The sequence below is a fragment of the Nannobrachium achirus genome (assembly GCF_963921795.1).
Source record: "Nannobrachium achirus genome assembly, chromosome: 7".
NCBI lineage: Eukaryota > Metazoa > Chordata > Actinopteri > Myctophiformes > Myctophidae > Nannobrachium > Nannobrachium achirus.
The window spans coordinates 23,594,014-23,614,677 of record NC_137816.1 but is presented as its reverse complement, the minus strand read 5'-3'; positions in this window follow the sequence as shown (position 1 = coordinate 23,614,677).

Sequence of the window (20,664 nt, the reverse complement as noted above, 5' to 3'; positions counted from 1 at the left end):
CTTCAGTTGTAATGGATGCTCTGTGATAGGATAACATGTGGATTGTACCATGGTTATTCCATGATTGTGGTATGATGAAATGTTGATTGTACTATGGTTATTCTATGTGCTGTAATTTATGATATAATTGGAAGTTCATGTTTTATGTACATCTGTAACTTATGCTCTGCTCTGGGGGGTCTGAGATAGCAGATTCTGTGTTATGTTATTACACAGATAAATCTGTATATTATCAGAGCAGAGCCCATCTGCCAAACTCAATGCAATATCATTGCATTAATGGTTATGTTATTTCTAATAAATGTCAAATGGTTAACTCTAAGCTGAAGTGTTTAAATGAAATAAAGTAAAGTACAGTACCAGGGTCCCTGGCCTGAAAACATTGAAGACCCCTGACCTACAGTATACTGTAGATATGGGGATTCTAGTAATCCTTTAGAATTGTGTGTACAAATACACCTGTCAAGGCATGCCAAGGTCATACTGTGTAGCACTGGCTTCGATCAGATGCTTTCAGACGTTGCTGACTTGGCTGACGCCACCAGCGATGTTGTAAAGATATTTATTGTGACAGATTAAAATCCTTGAACATTCCTTGTTTTACGAGCCCGTTAAATAAATAAACAAAAACCTGTGAACTTTGAACACAAGAATTGTGTACAAAACTACAAATACATCTGTCAAGGTGTCAAGGTATGCTAACGTCATACTGTAGCATTGACTTCGACCGATCAGTGATAATCAGTGCCAAATCTCGTTGAAAATAGCTGATGTACAAGCTCGCAACTTGTCACATGGTAACGCGCTGTGAGTTTGCAGATCAGCTATTTTCGCTGGATGTTCCTCCCCAGACCAGGGACTTGAGGGTTCATGTGTCTGAAATGATTTCTTGGTTTTAATGGGATAAACAAATCGGCTTGCCAAATGTTATAATTATATTGCATATTGAACGTACAGTGTAAATGCACCATGTTCTGTTGTGTCTTTTACAAATCTCAGGTAAACAAAAGGTTTGCATTCAGCATGTTTACACACCTTGTAGAAGGTCAAATCGTTGATGCATTTTAAAAAACAGGATGGTTTCGGTCCATTGAGAAAACACATTTCCTTCTTGTTCTTTTATCATCATCATCTTCGATTTTGCTTTCTTGCCACTTTTTTTTCCTTTTCCTGGCAACCAGGAGGCTTTGCATTTAGTGTGTGCCTGAGGACATCAGTCATTATTCTGCCTAATGTCTAGCACACACTGGAAGACTTTGAAAAGACTTTGAAAAGACAAAAGTTTGACACCCTCTCACATCCACCATACACCAAAATAGTGGTTCCCAAACGCGAGAGGCACTCTGTTGTGCCATGATGAGAGAGGTTCAGGTGTTCAGGTTGGGGTGTTGTGGCAGCCTGACATTATTATTGCAGACAGTGCACAACTATTAATACATATGAATTATTATTTTATTTACTATAATACACAGAATACAGAATACAGAATACAGAAAATACATATTATGTATTTTCTGCAGACTGGTTCCCCAATACAGAGACAAATAGTATACAGTACCATAAGAAATTGAATAAAAAGTATATTTTACGACTTTAAACCTGGTGTCTCTATTCTGAGCATGTCATTATAGGCGTAATGTTAATGTTTATTTTATTAATTAATAATTTACATATTTTCAAACATTTTGTAAAAAATTGCAAGAATGGCAGATCCACACACCAAAGATGTGGCGTGCAGTGAGCTTGTGGCTATTTTTGCTTTGAACACAAGTGTGCCTTGAGGTTTTGTCTTGCCCATTGGTGTGCCTTGAAAACCAATGCACCAAAATACTTTGAAGATACTTTTGAAAGTCTCACATCTAAAGACAGTTTGTCATAAGTCACAGTGAAGCTAGTCACAGACTATACGTCTTTGTCGGGTGGAAACCTTGTACAAAACTGTTAGCAAAAGCAAAATTGTTGTGTATCAGCAGGTAGGACATTAATTTACGAAAAAAACAAAAAAAGTTGGAATATGGAGATATGGCGCCCGACAGCGACGAGACTGGAGATCTTGCATGCAGGGTCTGTACTGTATTAGCAAGAATATGACTACATTTCTTTTGATATTATTTCCCAGCATGCTGAGAAAAACAGTTTTACAATGGAATGCAAAAACAACCGCAGCTGTCCTTGTGTTGTGTGCAGTGGTTTGTTTTGAGAAAACAACCCAAAAGAAAAGGAAAAAGCACTATGTTGACAACAACCCTGGTTGAGAAGATAGCAAAGGCTCTCCATCCTACAAAAAATAATAATAATAGTAATAATTATAATTTGAGGTGAGTTAACTAGCTCAGTGTTCTGCTATATGTCCTACAATGCAAAATATATCAGGAGAATACTATGAATTGGGGGATTTAATTCAATTACATTATGTATTAGTTTGTTTTTATTTTTATCCAGGAAGCACTGTTTTGTACGGTTCACAAATTCAATATTATGTAACAATAGATCACAAATAGGTCACAGCTAGCATATTGTACTGTAGCTGAATAATTGGCTGCATAATTGCCTTTTCAACTACCGATGTAGTAACTAAAAGTTAAATAATGGCCGTCAAATAATGGCCGATATATCGGCCAAAGTGATATATCGGTCAGGCTCCAGTGAATAGATTAGACCAGCTCACAGTGACAATGGCCTCCTACAGTGCCAGGAATTTAATTAGTGATGTTTGTATGGTGGTACTCAGCCTCCGCTGCCAAATGGCACCCAACCTCCTTGTGAATGCACATCTATTATGCCAATAACATAAAGCTGACATTATATATTCAATTTCTGGTAATACTATGGGGTTAGCAGATAATGTAAACACTGTTGGTGTTTTAATCTTGGCATTGCAACAGGGGAAATTACAGCTCACTTGAACCTTCAGTATAGCGTCTCTATTCGGTGGGCGAATGGCAGAAATAGAGGGTTTACAAGCTCACAATGCATCGCAAATTGGCATGTTGTGAGCTTGTAGATAGTCGGCTAAGATATTTTTTAAACGTTCAACATAAAAGATAAATACCGGTACATAAAATTTAAAATATTGCATCCAGCACTGCATCCTGTTCGGGGGAGAGAATCTGGCCTGGAAGGGTTGTATTTGCACATACTCCTATGCAGTAACAAGAAATCTAACAATAAAATCTCGACAACCAATCATCAAGGACAATGATACACAAAAGAAGAAGAAGAAGGGGACAGTGTACAGAGTATTGGGCGGGAGGAGTAAGACAAATGTTCTTTATGTCCTCCCAGTGGGGGCTCCTCATTGCCAGGTGAGTCAGTAGGAAACAACAGCAGTGACAGTCACAGCACTCAAATGTGGATAACTAAATTGGAGAGAATAAGGGGTAAAAAGCACAAAAAAGATCTACAAGCTCACAGCGCATTGTGCGTTTGCAGAGCATCCATTTTTGTTATTCATACGACAAAGTACTGTATAGGCCTCAAGTACTACTACTTACACCTGTCCTCAGTGGTTAATCAGTCATTCTTCTCGTCTCACTATACTTTCCCCTAAGCCAATGAGACCCGGCCATTCCACACTCCTCGCACCTGTCGCTCATTAGCTCTCCTTGTAATCACCCAATCATATTCTGTCTTCAGACTCTTCACTCCCTGTATGCACCCCTCTGTCTCAGTTCACCTCAGGCAGTATTGATTTCACTTCCTCAGTGTGAACAACTACAGTAGTCCCCTCACGGTTCTGTATGTGGTTCTTTTCACCTCTATTCTTTACCGTGACAAGGCTGTTGCTTGAAGACTCTGTTGCCTCTGCCTGGATTTAAATAATACAACACAGTTTTCCTGCACTGCCTACGGAGTATGTCATTACAGAACTACTGCCTCAACAGAGCGTAGAGCAGCCAAGGTGGATCTCCATCACGCTGTCTGCGAGCAGGAGTTTTGTCTCATTGGCGAACACCACAAACAAACAGCTGGGTCGAGACTCGGGCTGGGCTAGACGGCTATCTAGTTTATTCTGATCCGGTCTAGTAGTGAGGGAAAGTTAGCCAAGTGTTGGACCAATCTGGGAACTAAATGCTTACCCATATAGCTTTCTTCACAAATGTGTTCATAAAGGTGTCTACTATCACCTCTGAACCTTTTCAATCACAACACACTTGGGAAACTTTGTGGGAGCCAATCAAAGTTGTGCTGCTGAATCAATTCAAACCATTCGTTTTTAGTTAAAATGACTCCTTGGACATAACATAGGCCACACTTACTTTTGTGTGTCCATGAGACGGTTACATCCCGCCACTCCGACATGTCTCCTTTCCGACATGTCTCCATTCCGACACTAACCCTATCTCTAACCCTAACCCTAAACTTAACCCCTATGGGAGTGTCGCCACTCCAACAAGTCAATTTCAGAGTGGCGACATGTCGGAATGGAGAGAGACTCCCCCATGAGACATATAATTTTGGCAGGTTTTGAATAACTCAATGGACGACGGGTGTTTTTTGTTTGTTTGCTTATTAAAATATTACAAATGCATCTCAATTGAAACTGTAACTGTTGACATAGAAGTAGACAGGCACAATCTTTAACTGATTTATTTAAAAGTGAAATTACTTCAATATCTTAGACGAAAAGAAGGGTGAAAATCATCTACCAGAGCTCCTCAGACTTGAAGTTCATTAATTAAATTAAATCAAACCAACATATAATTAAACATAATGTAAACATTACTTGTGTCTGTAACGTGTCCCCTAATACAAATATGACACACACAAACAGAAATCTATCTCTATTCATCCAACTCCCTGGTATCTCCCTCATTGCTCTTGCTACCTGGCTTGTTGTTCTTGCAAAAGTATACCGCAAGCAGAAATGCACTTCACTCATTGCTTTTTACAGCAGCACCTGAGTGTGCTACAGTCCCCCTCACAGTTGCAACTGACTAACTTCAGGAAATAGCCTGGTGCGATGGGGTCTGTTGATGTAACTGGCTCATAGCCTTTGTCCCGTACTCCAGAACATTCAATGATGGACTTTGCAGGAGCAGCCAATCACTGGTCTGGAAATGCGCTCGGAGAGAGTGCTGTGCTGCGGCTCCTGTTGTCGGGGGGCAGTTCTTCTGGTTTGATACTCCCATTAGCGGTCCGCTTGCTAAAGAGGTCAAATCTCAAATCCCCCTTGGTGTGATTTGCCACGGAACATGAACTTGAAAAGTTCACAGCCGGCTGTGATGATTGCGACCGTCAGGTCGCAGTTACTATCAAAACCTCGACCAGCTGTCTGTCTGTCTGTCAGTCTGTCTGTCAGTCTGTCAGTCTGTCACACGTCACAACCGTTGCCCCGATCCATGCCAAATTTTGCACACACACTCCTTGCCTGCCAAACCACAACCTCACATGTGGTTTGGCAGGCAACCTCACATGACCCTCTTCTAACCCCACCATGAGGCCGATTCTTGCAAAACACATTTTTGGACACTGCTCCTACAAATTTTGACCTAAAATCACGCAAATCAGTACACACTTGGTCTACACTCATGTCTTCAACATAGATCTGTCCAATATAGCGCCACCATCAGGACGATTATTTTCAAACACATTTTTGGATACTTCTACAGATTTTGCCCTAAAATCATGCAAATCGGTACACAATATGTCTACACTCATGTCATCAACATGGATCTCTCCCATATAGCGCCATCATCAGGCCGATTTTTTTAACACTTTTTCGGACACTGCTCCTACACATTTTGCTCTCAAATCACGCTGCGACCTGACGGTCGCTTATCTCCCGATTAGGGAGTCTTACTGGTGTTCTCTTTGTTGGCTTGGATTTCCATGAACCTCTCCACTTTGTCACTCTTGCAGAACTTGTTACTGTAAGCAAAGTTGATTTGCTAAACTCATGAATTGCAGACAAGTAGTATCACAGCCAGTGAAGCTGTGAATGAAGAGCATATACATTCGATGTCTCTCTGGGAGGACATTGCTGATATCTTCATGACATCATACTTGGCTGTTGTGAGGAAGATCGGGGGGATTGCAACATGATGGATCAGCATAACCAATACATCAGTGTCCTCAGCCCTCACTTCAACAGCAGATGCTCTTGCCTCATCTAGAGCTGCCCGGACAATCGAGGTGTCCACATCATTGGGCCATTGCTGTACATTGATTCCTTTTCTGCCAAATGTCTCAGCAAGTAATAGAATGAATAGAATGAGCTGGGACTTGTTGCTCTGGTTGTCAAGGAACTTTTCCCTTGGAACAATGCAATTTATGTCTGGGCTATGTCTTGGCTAAGGGACTAACGGGATACAGGCAAAAACGTAACTAATCACAAGGTAATGAGACAAGAAAGGTAATTAGGAACAAAGGAAAACAGTTGACACTTGAAACATTACTTAATGTTACTTAAAATGAACACCACATTATCTATTGAGCTACTGGTAAAGACCATTACAGTTTCCGTTTGTAATATTAATATTTTAATGAAAATATGTAATACTTTAATAGAACCTGTCACCCACCCACCCCCAACAAACAAACAAAAAAGAAAACACCATAGATGTCCTTTGAGTTATGCATAAATTGCCAATATTATATGTCTCATCTACACACAAAAGTAGTTGTGGACAATTTTATGGCCAAGGAGTCGTTTTAACTGAAAACGAATGGTTGGAATGGATTCAGCAGCCCCAAAATACCCTAATTACACACCTCATACGCTCATGTTGGCCATTTTCTATTTTTCCCCTTTAAAGGACCATTTCACCTCTGGGACAACCAGATCTTATTTTATTGTTGTTTGGGACACGATCAACACAATCCTGAGTTATTTTTTGTGTTGGATCTGTGCTACAAAGCATCATATAATCATATGATGCTTTGTAGCATGCTGAAATACTAAAATATCTAAAAACACAGATTGAACACAAAAAATAACCCAGGATTGTGTTGATCGTGTCCCATACAACAATAAAATAAGATCTGGTTGTCTCAGAGGTGAAATGGTCCTTTAATCTCAGACCCTCGGGATACCCCTGACTTTGATTGAATCCCACAAAGTTTCCAAAGGGAGTTGAGATTGAAAAGGTTCAGAGGTGATAGTAGACACCTTTATGAAAACATTTGTGAAGAAAGCTATTGCTAAGCATTTAGTTCCCAGATTGGTCCAACACTCGACTAACTTTCCCTCACTATAGAGAGGATGAGCAGATACAGCCTGTGCTCCCAAAAATAATTTCCTTTTAATAATTAAATCGTATGATCCAGAAGGTTTCTTAAAGTACTTCTTTCAATAGTTTGTTTGGTAAGTTTTATACTAACTCGTCCCGACTGGTGGGTACTTGATTCATCATTCATGCGGGGTGAACAATAACATTGTGGTGCCTAACTAGATACCTACATTATGTTAAGGGCCATTCACACTGAGCACTATAAGTATAACTATAAAAATATGTTTTTCTGATTCTAAGTCAAGTCGATGGCAGTGTTCACACCGACTATTAAAAAAAGACAATGGTGTACGAAATAGTTATAGTTATCTTTATAGTCAGCCTGGATTACACTGGTCAATTCGGGAACCAAAAAAACAGGCATTGAGCCCATTATCGCGGGAAGTAGGGGTACTGGAGAAATGCTATACTGTGTCTATATATCAGGCTGGCTGCATGGCGTCAGTGGCGTGATCACTGTATGTAATGTGCTCTATGTAGATCTGTGGAACTGAGTCAAACTGATCATGTGCGAGTGTGCGTGCGTCATGCCTCTGCCCATATAGGCCTATGGACATATTGTGTCAGTCCCATGTGGTCTATGACATCAGACATCTATGGTGTCAGATGTCAGTCATCTCCATATTTAGAACTTATAACCATATTTAACTTAAACAACCAACCGCGACACGAGTCACACTTGAAAATGAATTCCGTCCTTGTCCCTTTTATGCCATATGATGTCATCAATATTAAGCCCATGGTCCGATTGCACCAAGAGAGATTAAATAAATCTTAGTTTAGGGTTAATCAAGGGTTTGTTGATCTAGGATTTATTTTCGGCTTTATTTGTCCTTATCAGAGTGCCGATCCCAAACTAGTTCGGCTTTAAAAAAAAAAAAAAAAAAAATGTTTCTTTTTTTTTTTTTTTTTCGTCATCTGTTTACACGGCCCGCGAGAGCGTCGCGCCGCCGATATTTACCATCCACTCCAATGCAATCCAGGATCTTTATAGCTCATTTTCTCTGTTCCATGCATATCCATATTCCATGCATGAGGTGTGCAAGGTTTAATCATGGCTAAATTGCCAAAAATAGGGCTTCTAAAATGCTTGGTAGCCAATAGCTAACTTCAAGCTAACTTCATCCTCTTCCTGTACATGCACAAAGGAAAGTGTTCAGGCAAGTCATGGCTGCAGGGCTTGTGCATATACCAGCACTTGACTATGTAGCATTCTATGGCCATTGGGCGCCCTCTAGTGGTGAAAAGGTGGCATTGAAAGAGTTAAGTCGAGGTGCGTTGCACCACTTAAATTTAAGCATTGCTTAACAAATCTGTGATTAAACCATTAACCTGTGATTAAAACTATAACCTGCGATTAATTCATGGATGAAATGTCCTCCATGTTGGATTTGCGATGTAAACACACTGGAATAAACTATTCTCTTGAGCCTAATATCATTAGTTACTTTTATATTTACTTCGGGGAGAATGTGGGCAGGCCTATCACCTTCTATGTTAAGAAGAGCGCCTGCAGCCAAAACATATTTAATTTTATAACGCTCCGTCATACGACGGTGACGCTCGCTACAGCACAGTGCAGCACGGCGATGCATGGCTATGGGCGGCAGGCAAGGAGTGTGTGTGCAAAATTTGGCATGGATCGGGGCAACTGTTGCGGAGATATGAGCAGGGCAAAAGTGTGACGTGTGACGTGTGACAGACTGACAGACTGACAGACAGCTGGTCAAGGTTTTGATAGTAACTGCGACCTGACGGATGCAATTAAACTTTTGACTGCCGGAATGTTATTTCTGGTTTGTTTGAAAACGTTCTGAACTCTCTGATTATTACAAAGATCTTAAATCTGCATCAGAAGAAAGGGTCCAAAGTTAATCAGCAAGTGGCAGTGACTGTACATGTGCTCTTTTTTAAATGTAGCTATTAAAATGATATAGATAGATAGATAGATAGATAGATAGATATAATAGGCATGTTTTACATCAATTTTAACCGCAGTGCTGCATTCTGAGAATAAACTTTCTGACTGTGATTCAATGGTGGGGTGGTTGAATCCATCTCAAAGAAGTTTTAGTTTTTATCATCTCATAGTACAATGTGTACTCGGCCTAATTCTGTGGTGTCTTTTTCGGGATTCAACCTTTTCACAAGAGATGTCAATATGTTTACACAATAGCATACTGTTCATTGTTCGCTATTATTGGCAGCCACGCACTGTGGAGGAAGCACTGCTCTGTGTACTGCATGCTTGAATTCATACTCTGACGTAGGAGTAGGATGTAATCGTGAGTAGGATGTAATCGTAAGCTGTGAATTTAAAGTGGGCTCAATTGTATAAAACTGGAGAATATTACACATCGATGTTAAAGGTTTGTGCCCTTCGGGTATGTGTGTGTGTGTGTGTGTGTGTGTGTGTGTGTGTGTGTGTGTGTGTGTGTGTGTGTGTGTGTGTGTGTGTGTGTGTGTGTGTGTGTGTGTGTGTGTGTGTGTGTGTGTGTGTGTGTATGTGGGGGTGTCGAACTTCTTTAACAAATACAGATAATAGAATAAATTGGGTCAACTTGTATGATGAGGCAGTGCAATAATATTTTAGTTTTGAGAGGAGTTCATTGTAGTGGCAGTGGTTCTTTTCACATTAAAATATCGCCTACTACTGTAGTTATAATTCCCTCATATTTTACAGGCACTTCCTTTTACATTTTTTTTTCTTCTCACCATTGTGCTAAGACACATTTCTTGAAACCTTCACATATTCTAGCCAGAGGACTTTGTCCACATCATCACATGCAACGTTGTCCCTTGCCAGGCAACAGGGGAAAAACCTATTCATGGGGCCTTTCATTGGAATCCAATTCAAACTCTCTCCTGTATGTGATACAGAGAGACAAGACTTATGCAATAGTGCAGGGGTCTTCAACAGGGGGTCTGGGACCCCTAGGGGGTGCTCAGAGTTACTACAGGGGTCCTCCAAATATTTGTGATAGAAACTCTTTTTCTCTTTTTGTATATCAACCACTTCAACCCTAGCTTCCATAATATATTCACGAGAACTTTAGCCAAAAATAGCAGATCTACAAGCTCACAACGCCTCGCTGTGAGCTTGATTCTCTCTCTCTCTCTCTCTCTTTCTCTCTCTCTCTCTTTCTCTCTCTCTCTCTCTCTCTCTCTCTCTCTCTCTCTCTCTCTCTCTCCCCAAAAGTGGTTCTCAAAGTGGGGATCGGGTCCATATGGACAGATCCATATCATGTTGATCACATGACGGTAGATGATTGCTACCGTTTTGCATGATTTTTTGGACAACATCTGTACGAGTAGCCTAGTGTCAAAAGATGTGTTTTGCAAAAATCAGCCTCATGGTGGCGCTAGAACCAGGCCAACGGTGCCGGAGATTAGCTGGTAACAGACAGACGGACACACACACCACAATATACAATATATACAATATTTTTACAAACACTCTAGAAAGCCAAATAACAGCAGGACTACTCATCAATGATATAAGTGATCACCTCCCAGTCTTTGCCATTTTTCATAACTTATTCAATAAGGATCCCCAACATACTACACCCACCCAAGTGCTGACTCGCCAGAGAACGCCTGAAGCTATAACTTCCCTTAGAGATGATCTTTATACGCAGACTTGGAGTGGGGTATATGCTGCAAATGAGCCAAATGAGGCCTATGAAGCCTTCTTGACTACCTTCATAAAACTGTATGACAAGCACTGTCCCTTTAAAAAGCCCTCACACAAAAACAAAATAAATAAACAAAAACATGAAAAGCCATGGATAACTAAAGGTATACACAATGCATGTAAAAAGAAGAATTTACTCTACAAGACATTCTTAAAGCACAGAACTATAGATACCGAAACTAGATATAAAATATATAAAAATAAATTAACTAATATAATAAGAACTAGTAAAAAAGATTATTATCATAAGCTATTAGATCAGCATAAAAACAACATTCAAGGCACATGGAAAATACTTAATGGTATAATTAAAGAGGGCGCAGGAAAACCCAAATTTCCAAACTTCATTAAAAAAGACGACAACATCATTGAAAATACAAGGGAAATCGCAAATGAATTTAATAATTTTTTTGTCAGTGTAGGACCAACTCTTGCTAGGGATATTGAGCAGCATAGTGATCAGGGTGGTCTGGGTGAGAGTCTCATTAACATGAACCCACACTCCATCTTCATCGGTGCTGTAACGGAACAAGAAATATTAAAAATTGTATACAAATTTAAGAATAAGACATCTACAGACAACACCAACATTGATATGAAGATAATTAAAGATATCATAGACACCATTGTAATACCATTTACCCATATTTGCAATCTATCATTTCAAACAGGCATCTTCCCAGATAAAATGAAAACGGCTAAAGTAATACCAATATTCAAAAGCGGAGACAAACAACAACTCACAAATTACAGACCAATTTCTCTTCTATCTCAATTCTCCAAAATAATAGAAAAACTCTTTGTGGAAAGGCTTGACAATTTCATTGACAAACATCATCTTTTAAGTAAACACCAGTATGGCTTCAGAGCACAAAGATCAACTTCAATGGCAGTGGTTGAACTGGTCGAAAAAATCTCATCATCCATAAATGATAAAGACTACACGGTGGGGGTCTTCATTGACCTTCAGAAGGCCTTTGACACAATTGACCACAGCATACTACTTAAGAAATTAAACAGATATGGAATAAGAGGCATTGCCTTGGCTTGGCTCCAAAGCTACCTCAATGAAAGAAAACAATTTGTGCATTTAGGTGGAGTAGAGTCCAATACCCTACCAGTTACTTTTGGAGTCCCTCAGGGCTCTGTCCTAGGTCCAAAGCTATTTATTCTATACATAAATGACATATGTGAAGCTCTACAGGACATGCAGTGTGTACTATTTGCTGATGACACCAGTTTATATTGTGCCGGGGCAGACCTCGAACATCTCCTGCAGGTTGTGGAAGATGACTTAAAAAATTTAAAAAAGTGGTTTGACATAAATAAATTATCCCTAAATATTAGCAAAACAAAATTCATTATATTAGGCAATAGAAAAGTACATTCACCAATCCAATTAACTATAAATAACAAAGAAATTGAACAAGTAAATCACATCAAATTCCTAGGAATTATCATAGATAATAAACTCACCTGGAAACCCCATATTGACAATTTAAAAACCAAATTATCAAAGACAATTGCCATCCTATATAAAATGAAAGATATAATAAATAGACAATCACTACAGACATTATACAATTCCTTAATTATGCCTCATCTAACCTACTGTGTTGAAGTCTGGGGAAATACATTTAAAACAATAACTCATTCCATTTTTATTTTACAAAAGAAAGCTCTGAGAATAGTAAACCTGGCAGATTATTATGCACCTACAATCCCATTATTCATAAACAACCACACTCTGAAATTTGAAGACCTAGTAAACCTTAGTATCGCCGTAATAATGTACAAAGCATATAATAGGTCACTTCCTATCAACATGCAGGAGCTGTTTGAGCCAAGAGAGAGTAGATATGAACTTCGGGGAACTGCAATATTCAAAAAGAAAAAGATTGCAAGGATAAAAACAATGGATAGATGCATATCGGACAATGGGGTAAACCTATGGAACAAATTAGACAAAGACCTCAAACTGAGTAACTCAGTAAAAATATTCAAAAGAGCCTATAAAGCAAAGGTAATTGATGGATATATGAAATTGTTATAATTACACAGTGACCACGTCAGTACATGTATGTACGTATGCTTACGAACATGCGTGCATGCATGTATATGAGGGTTAATATTAATATATATGTGTGTATATATATATATATATATATATATATATATATTGGTGTAAAGGTCGGTTCATAGTACTGTTCTTCTTGTTCTTCCTTTGTTTATTTCTTTTGTTAACTGATCTGTTGTCAAATCCCTTGGTAGTTTTTCTTCTGGTTAGATTTTGTGTTATAGTTTTGTTGTGTTTTCTTTTTTGTTGTCTTTTGTTTTGTTTTGTTTTTTGTTGTCATTAGTTTTGTCTGTTTAGTTTTTGTTTTGTTTTTTGTTGTCCTTATGTTTCCTTGTTTTGTTTGTTTGCTGTCATTATACTTTCCTCTAGTGTAAAACAACTCAATGGCACAAAGGGTAAGCGCAATAAGCTTTTAGCTTCAGCTTACGCCTTTTTTTTTTTTTTTTGGTCTGTGAATGAAATGATTGAATGAAATGAAGGAAAACGTGTTGTACTATACAAATGACCAAAAGAAAAATAAACTTGAACTTGAAACTTGAAACCATAGTCTCGGCCATGCCTTTCAGCCTGGCAGAAACAAAACATCTTGGTGGCCAAGCGCTTTGCTGTTTTAAACTGAGAAAAAAAGGCTCCGTGGACACAAGCCCTAAAATAGTGTATATGACTTCTAAATATGTAAAATGTTATAGGCAGGCCTACAGTATATGGTAAGACATTTATTGTTTTACCCAGTTCCCTTTCTATTGACAAAGTACATATGGTGTATTGCATTAAATGCAAACAGTGTTACCGGTTCTCCTCTCTGAATGTCCTGATTATGTTGCCCACAGAGAATCTGCACAAATTGGGCTGTAGTCTTTGTCCTGCTTCCCTCATTGTCATTCCATGAACAAGAACACTGTTCATCATCAATCATAATTGCCCGAATTTCATCTGAAAGTATTGTTCTCGGTCTTGGTCTTTCTCATCCTCATAATCTACTCTTCATTTTCGTTAACAACTTGACAGGATTTGGTGTAGATGGAAAAAAAACTCAAATTCGTTTCAAAGACTAGAGGGTTTAAGCAGTTCAAAATAATTAATATATACTTCATCATGATCGCACGCCCAAAATAGATGATCTACAAGCTACAGTACAGTAGGATGCGACGTGTGGTGGCATTACACATACTCTTCCTCTGCCACCCAGATTGCTTCCATCCATTGTTGGTATACGCACCTGCGCCTCCTCTGACATGGCTTCTATTCTGTCAAGTTGGCTTGATAACATTATTGAAGACAAGTAGTGTTTGACTTATATTACTGGAATATGACACTACACCTAGTAGTAACAATGCGTTGTTTTGCGTGCGTGTGTGTGTGTGGGTTGTGTGAGTGTGAATGAGAGAGAGAGAGAGAGAGAGAGAGAGAGAGAGAGAGAGAGAGAGAGAGAGAGAGAGAGAGAGAGAGAGAGAGAGAGAGAGAGAGAGAGAGAGAGGCTGTGGTGCAGTTTGGCTGATTGGTGACTCCTGTGAGGTTAATTATTGTACCAATAAAGTGGATCCAGGACCTGAACGGGTAGGGACGGTAATATAAAACAACTAACTTAACTCATTGCTTTTGATACAGTACAGAGTAATAAGTAATGTAATATTGCTTTTTAATGCAGTAATAAGTAAACAGTGGTGGTAGAAGTATTCACATTTTTACTTGAGTAAAAGTGTCAGGACCTGTGTCAGGGGCGGCATAGCTCAGGGGTAGAGAAACCGTTATTAGAGCACGAAGGGTTCTCGAAGGGTTCCCAGTTCGAATCCGGGCTCCCCCTGAGTTAATGCCGAAGAGTCCTTGAGCAAGACTCTGAACCCCTAGTTGCTCCCGGTGAGCAGGTTGGTGCCTTGCATGGTTTCCTCCGCCACCGGTGTATGAATGAATGGGTGAATGTAATGCACAATCTATGTAAAGCGCCTTGGATAACAGCGCTATATAAATGCACCATTTACCTTGTAAAATGTAGAAATACTCCGTTATAAGTAAACGTGTGTTATTCAGAATTTACTTTAATAAGTACTGGCATCAATATATACATAAAGTACCAAAATTAAAAGTATGTAGTATTTATGCAGTATGCCCCATTTCACAAGTTCGTCACAAGTCATGTATCCACAAGTTTCCAACATCCCATCGTACATTGCGCAGAAGTTGTTCGGCAGTTTCCGGCACCGCAGCCGAGAGTGATCTACAAGCTCACAACGGTTGCATCTGCGACGCGACGTGAGCTTGTATGTCTGCTGTTCTCCGGAAGTGTCCCACAGATAATTCTACAGTAAATTATCGCGGAAACAGGTGGATACAATCTTTAGAAAATAGGAGATCTACAAGCTCATGCTTTGCGACGTGTTGTGAGCTTGTACTGTAGATTTGCTATTTTCCAAATAGCTTAAGTATACTGTACAAAGGGTTGAAATGGTTAATGTGTATGTTCTGTAACAGAACAGAGAAATAGGAGCGCACACAAGAAAGAAACAGGAGGTCGCACAACTCGCAGCCACGATGCAATATAGGACTATATATTATATTGCATCGTGGCTGCGAGCAGTGTATGTTTTGTAACAACAATCAAAATCAACAAAGTAACTAGTAACTCAAGTTTTCAAATATATGAAAATTTGAAATACTCCAGTAAAGTAGAAATTCCTCAAAAGTGCACTTAAGTACAGTACTTGAGTAAACATACTTAGTTACCACTGTAAGTAAAAAGTAACTTATTACACTTCCTGAGTAACAACTGGAAACAAGTGTGATCATTTTAGTGCTGTTGTGTGTAAACAATGACTAAATGTGTTGTAGTTGTTTACCGTTTTGCAACACAAGTGCATCACAGTGTGAAATGTGTTTGAGTAGAGTGAGTGAGAATGTGTTTAGAGTTTTGCAAATGGTGTCTTAACTACCTGAACTTGTTATAAAGTTTTGCCAAATTGAGTGATTGATTCGACAAAATGGGTTTAGACGCTTAGAACAGTGAACGACCAGTATTTTGTTTGTTTACTGTTTAAAACAAAACACAATTTGTTTGTTATTATATACATTCAGTATTATTTTAATAGTTTAAATTCCTTATAGTAGTATATAGTTTATAATACTTATTAAAGCAGGCAAGGGTGAAGCCTTTTATTTTGCAGCAACAGCCCTGGTGGGGGAAGTTGCTTGCTAGTTGTGAAAGAAGGGAAAGACACACGCACGCACATTTTCAAACAGTTGATCTGTGGCAACTGGGCAGCCATTAACTGAATGGGTAGAGAGAGAGTCCACTTGGGAAAACAGAAGGTACGTCACAGATTTAAATCCCGGCTCTGGCTACAGTATGTGTCGAGGTGTCCATGATGAGCAAGAAACTTAAGCCCTAACTGCTTCCCACTGTGCGCTTATCAGAACCATCTGAGCAGCCATCTCAGCTGGGTGAAGTAAAGCTGGATTAACCAGGTCTCCTCTCTCCCTTGCGTCCTACCATGGTTTATGTTTATGGAATAATCGAGAAGCACGTTTTTATGTACCTTTTGAGCGGTGCTAACGGCTCCTATGTCTGGCTTGTCCTTACAGTATGTCTGTAGTAAGAGACTAACGTCACACGAGACTAACGTCATAGAGTACGCAGAAACCTACATCACCACAGCTGATGTTACAGACAGAACAGCCCATACAAGGAGATATGCACGTGTGTCGTGTTTGATACCATGTGAAGGTTATTATCAACTAATCGACGTGAGAAGAAAAATCGGCTGATCTTTTTCAACTGTAGTTTCATTCCTTTGCCACCTGGGCAGCTCCACTGCATCAATTTAAAGAGGCCACATAGTGTTACTTGCAACATTTGCAACAACTTGCAGCAGTCACTATTTCTCTCTCAGCCCAAAGCTTTTCTTTTCTCCTTCTCTGTACTATTCCAAGGTCAGAGGCTCATCAAGGCTACTGCTGCCCGGGGTTGTTTTAGCTCTTGTGTATTGCTAGTTGAATGATGTCCATTGAGTTAATTTCAAATGAATTATCTACATATTGTGCAGCTGAACCGAGCACACCCACGGTCTGCAAGCCTATCGCATTAGCGCCCAACAAAATGCAAAACACCACTTGCTTTACTTGCATGGTTGGAAGAAAAGAAAAAGGATAATGGAAAAGAAATACATTTAAAAAAAGAAAAAACAAAACATCCAGACCGCCCCTCGAATAGACTCAGGGGAGGCAGACGTGGTGGATTCTGGGATTCATTAGCTGGTAGGAAATAGACGACTCTTGGCGGTGTCCATGACCTCTCATTTGTTCCTCTCTCATTTATTTATTCACTCCCAGGCTTCAGAGGGCCAGTTTAACGTTGCAGGCAGATCCCTGCTTGTCATTCAGACATGCGATCAACAACCACACAGGGTCAGGGGGAAGAATAGGCCCTCATCATTGAGACGTAATGCACCTTTTCACAATGAAAATAGGCAAAACATTAAATCCTTCAAAAACGGTTGTCTGGGCTGGACCAACAGCAGCCCCTGCCTTTCTCTATTGTGCGGAAGCAAATGAATTTGGGGGGAAATAGACTTTTGAGAGAAAATGATTGCCTCTGAGAGACTGCTTTATCCTGTGTGTGTGTGTGTGTGTGTGTGTGTGTGTGTGTGTGTGTGTGTGTGTGTGTGTGTGTGTGTGTGTGTGTGTGTGTGTGTGTGTGTGTGTGTGTGTGTGTGTGTGTGTGTGTGTGTGTGTGTGTGTGTGTGTGTGTTGAGGGGGAGCAGCGCACCCCTCCCTGAGGCAGAGACTCTGTGTTTTGCGGTTTGAGACTGCTCTGGTATTACCATATGCACTCAGAGATTCACAAAAAAATACTGTCACATCTCATGCTAGCTGTGACATGAATATCAATGGCTGCATTTCTCTCTTGGACTCGGTCTACAAAGCAGACAGTGTAAAAAAATGTTCATGCATGACTACCTTCCACATGGTCCACTCCATATATCCACTTTATTGGGATAATGAACACGCGGACATAAAGGAAGTGTGCATGGTAACCAAGCTGTTATTCTCAATGCACGACTTTCAGCCTCTGATTTCACTACTTCAAGGGACAATATTTTTGGTGGCTGTTTTCAAATTGCCTGTCTGTGACATTCCAGCAAGTCACCTTGACTAGGTTGTGAATAATGTTAGTAATAAAAACAGCAATGGCACTTTACTCAGGCGCTCCACGGAAAACAGCAAGAGTAGCGAGTGGGTTGCCCTAGTTAAATGAACTGAAATGAGATATTTCCAAGGCACCAGTGACAAGGCAACGTTGTTTTGCTGACATTTCCATACCTTCACTGTTTACTTCCATCCAAATTTTGGCTAGTGGAGGGATCTTTATTTTATTTTTTATTTTTTTTCTTATTATTTTTAACAACTCATTATGTAAAATGCTAGCCCAAGGGTAATGGGTAAATCATGTTGTCACCCAGAAATAGTAATACAAAAGGGAGCTGGAATGTTTGGTTGTGCATGAATGCTGGAGGGATACCTATTCCTCTGCACTTCCTCTCCTATAGCAAGTTCACACACTTCACAAGCACAGCTGGAACTGTTCTGACTGCATTTTGTCTGAGAGTGGAGCCATCGGTGGATCTGCCCCATGTGCAGTCGTACAGGTGCTGAGCTCAGGGGCGTCACAAGGGGTAGGAAAGTGGGACTGAGTTACCGGGGCCCAAGGTGGAGGGGCCCTAGTAACTTTAGCTATTGAAAAATAGCAGATCTACAAGCTCACAGCGCGGCACCGAGTGCCGCGCTGCGAGCTTGTAGCTCTGCTATTTTTGAAAAGTTGTGAAAATGTGTGAAAATCTTTGAATATATGTATTTTTAAGCGAACATTTCTAACTCAAATTTTGCTTCTGGGCGTCCCTGGAACTAAATATTTAGATTTTTAGGTTTAGGTTTCTTGCACACATTTTCACGTTTTTTCAAAAATAGCAGATATACAAGCTCGCAGCGCGGCACTCGGTGCCGCGCTGTGAGCTTGTATATCTGCTATTTTTCAATAGTTAACATTCATGGGGGGCCCGCAGTGAATCCTTGTACCCAGGGCCCATGATTTGGTGTGACGCCCCTGGCTGAGCTTGACACAGACGAGTGGAAGAACCCTGTCAACCTTTTCTGATACGCTTGCCTGTGCTCAGACAAAAAGAGGATGCCTGCACACCCGGCATAATTGAGGAGATCACACCGTACCTGAGTTTCCTCCTGCCAGGCTCTTGCCAAGCCTTCACAGCTGTGCAGCTGAGCTCCCCTGTGGAGAAAATGACAAAAAAATGAGGAAAAAAAAAAAAAAAAAAAAGTAATCCTGAAACGAATAAGCGGCAGCAACGAAGTTAGCTATGCCTTTATGGAAATGAATGACCCTGGTGTTATTGACAAGGGGGGAGCCCGTTGTGCTTTTGTGAAAGCCCTGCTCATTGCCCGAAACCCTCCGCCGGATCTTCCTCTTAAAAGATCTACAAAGACATGATTAAATGGAAGATAAATAAATAAATAACAGTAACGAAGGCATCACAGTGCCAGATGTTACTTTTAGTTGCTCAGAGAACACAACACTCCCCAAAGAGCAGTCACTCTGACAAACGCACACACACACACACACACACACACACACACACACACACACACACACACACACACACACACACACACACACACACACACACACACACACACACACACGCACACAGAGACCTGCAGAACTGAATATAAAAAACATGAATCAATACTTCTACTGCTAGCATCCTACAATGTTCAGTGAGTAGAGCATAACATTAACACGGCCATAGGTCAAGGCTTCAGTTCCCATTGGAGCCAACGATTCTATAACAAAGTAACAACATATACCCATGGTTACTGTATGGCGCCACGGATATAGATCTGATATAATGTTCAACAACTGACTTTTGAGAAATATTGCATATATACTGTGTGTGTGTGTGTGTGTGTGTGTGTGTGTGTGTGTGTGTGTGTGTGTGTGTGTGTGTGTGTGTGTGTGTGTGTGTGTGTGTGTGTGTGTGTGTGTGTGTGAGATATATACGGTATTACAGTTCATACTGTACGTAAGATGTTACATATTTTAGTCAGGAACATTCACGTCAAGTCATTTAACCATTTATTGCAAAATGGAATACACAAGCAGATTTAACCATTTATAGCATAAATGGAATACAGTTAATCTTGGCGTTTAAAGGGCTCCGCGATAGGAGATGCTCCCTGAAATGTTGTGCAAGCTTTTCTGAGCATCCTAAGCAAAATCAGGGAACGCAAAGCAGAATAATAGCAGTACAATGACATGTAACTTAGTCAAAATCACTGTATTTGAGCTTAACCTTCACATGTAACATAGTAAAAATCACCGTATTAAGCTTACCATTGACATGAACTTAGTCAAAATCACAGTATTTGAGCTTAACCACATTGACATGTACTTAATCAGACAATCACAACTATTTGAGCTTAGCCAGACTGATCGTGCAAAGGTGGAGGCTGGGGTGGAGGAGGCAGCAAGCAGCAAATGATTCCGAAGTTTCGGAAACCAAGCATTATAGAGAAAGCAAGCCCTATTTAAAGGAGCCTCCCTACTGATTGAGAGCTTTGATTGGAGTATGGCAGTCATGTGACATAATGACCAGCAG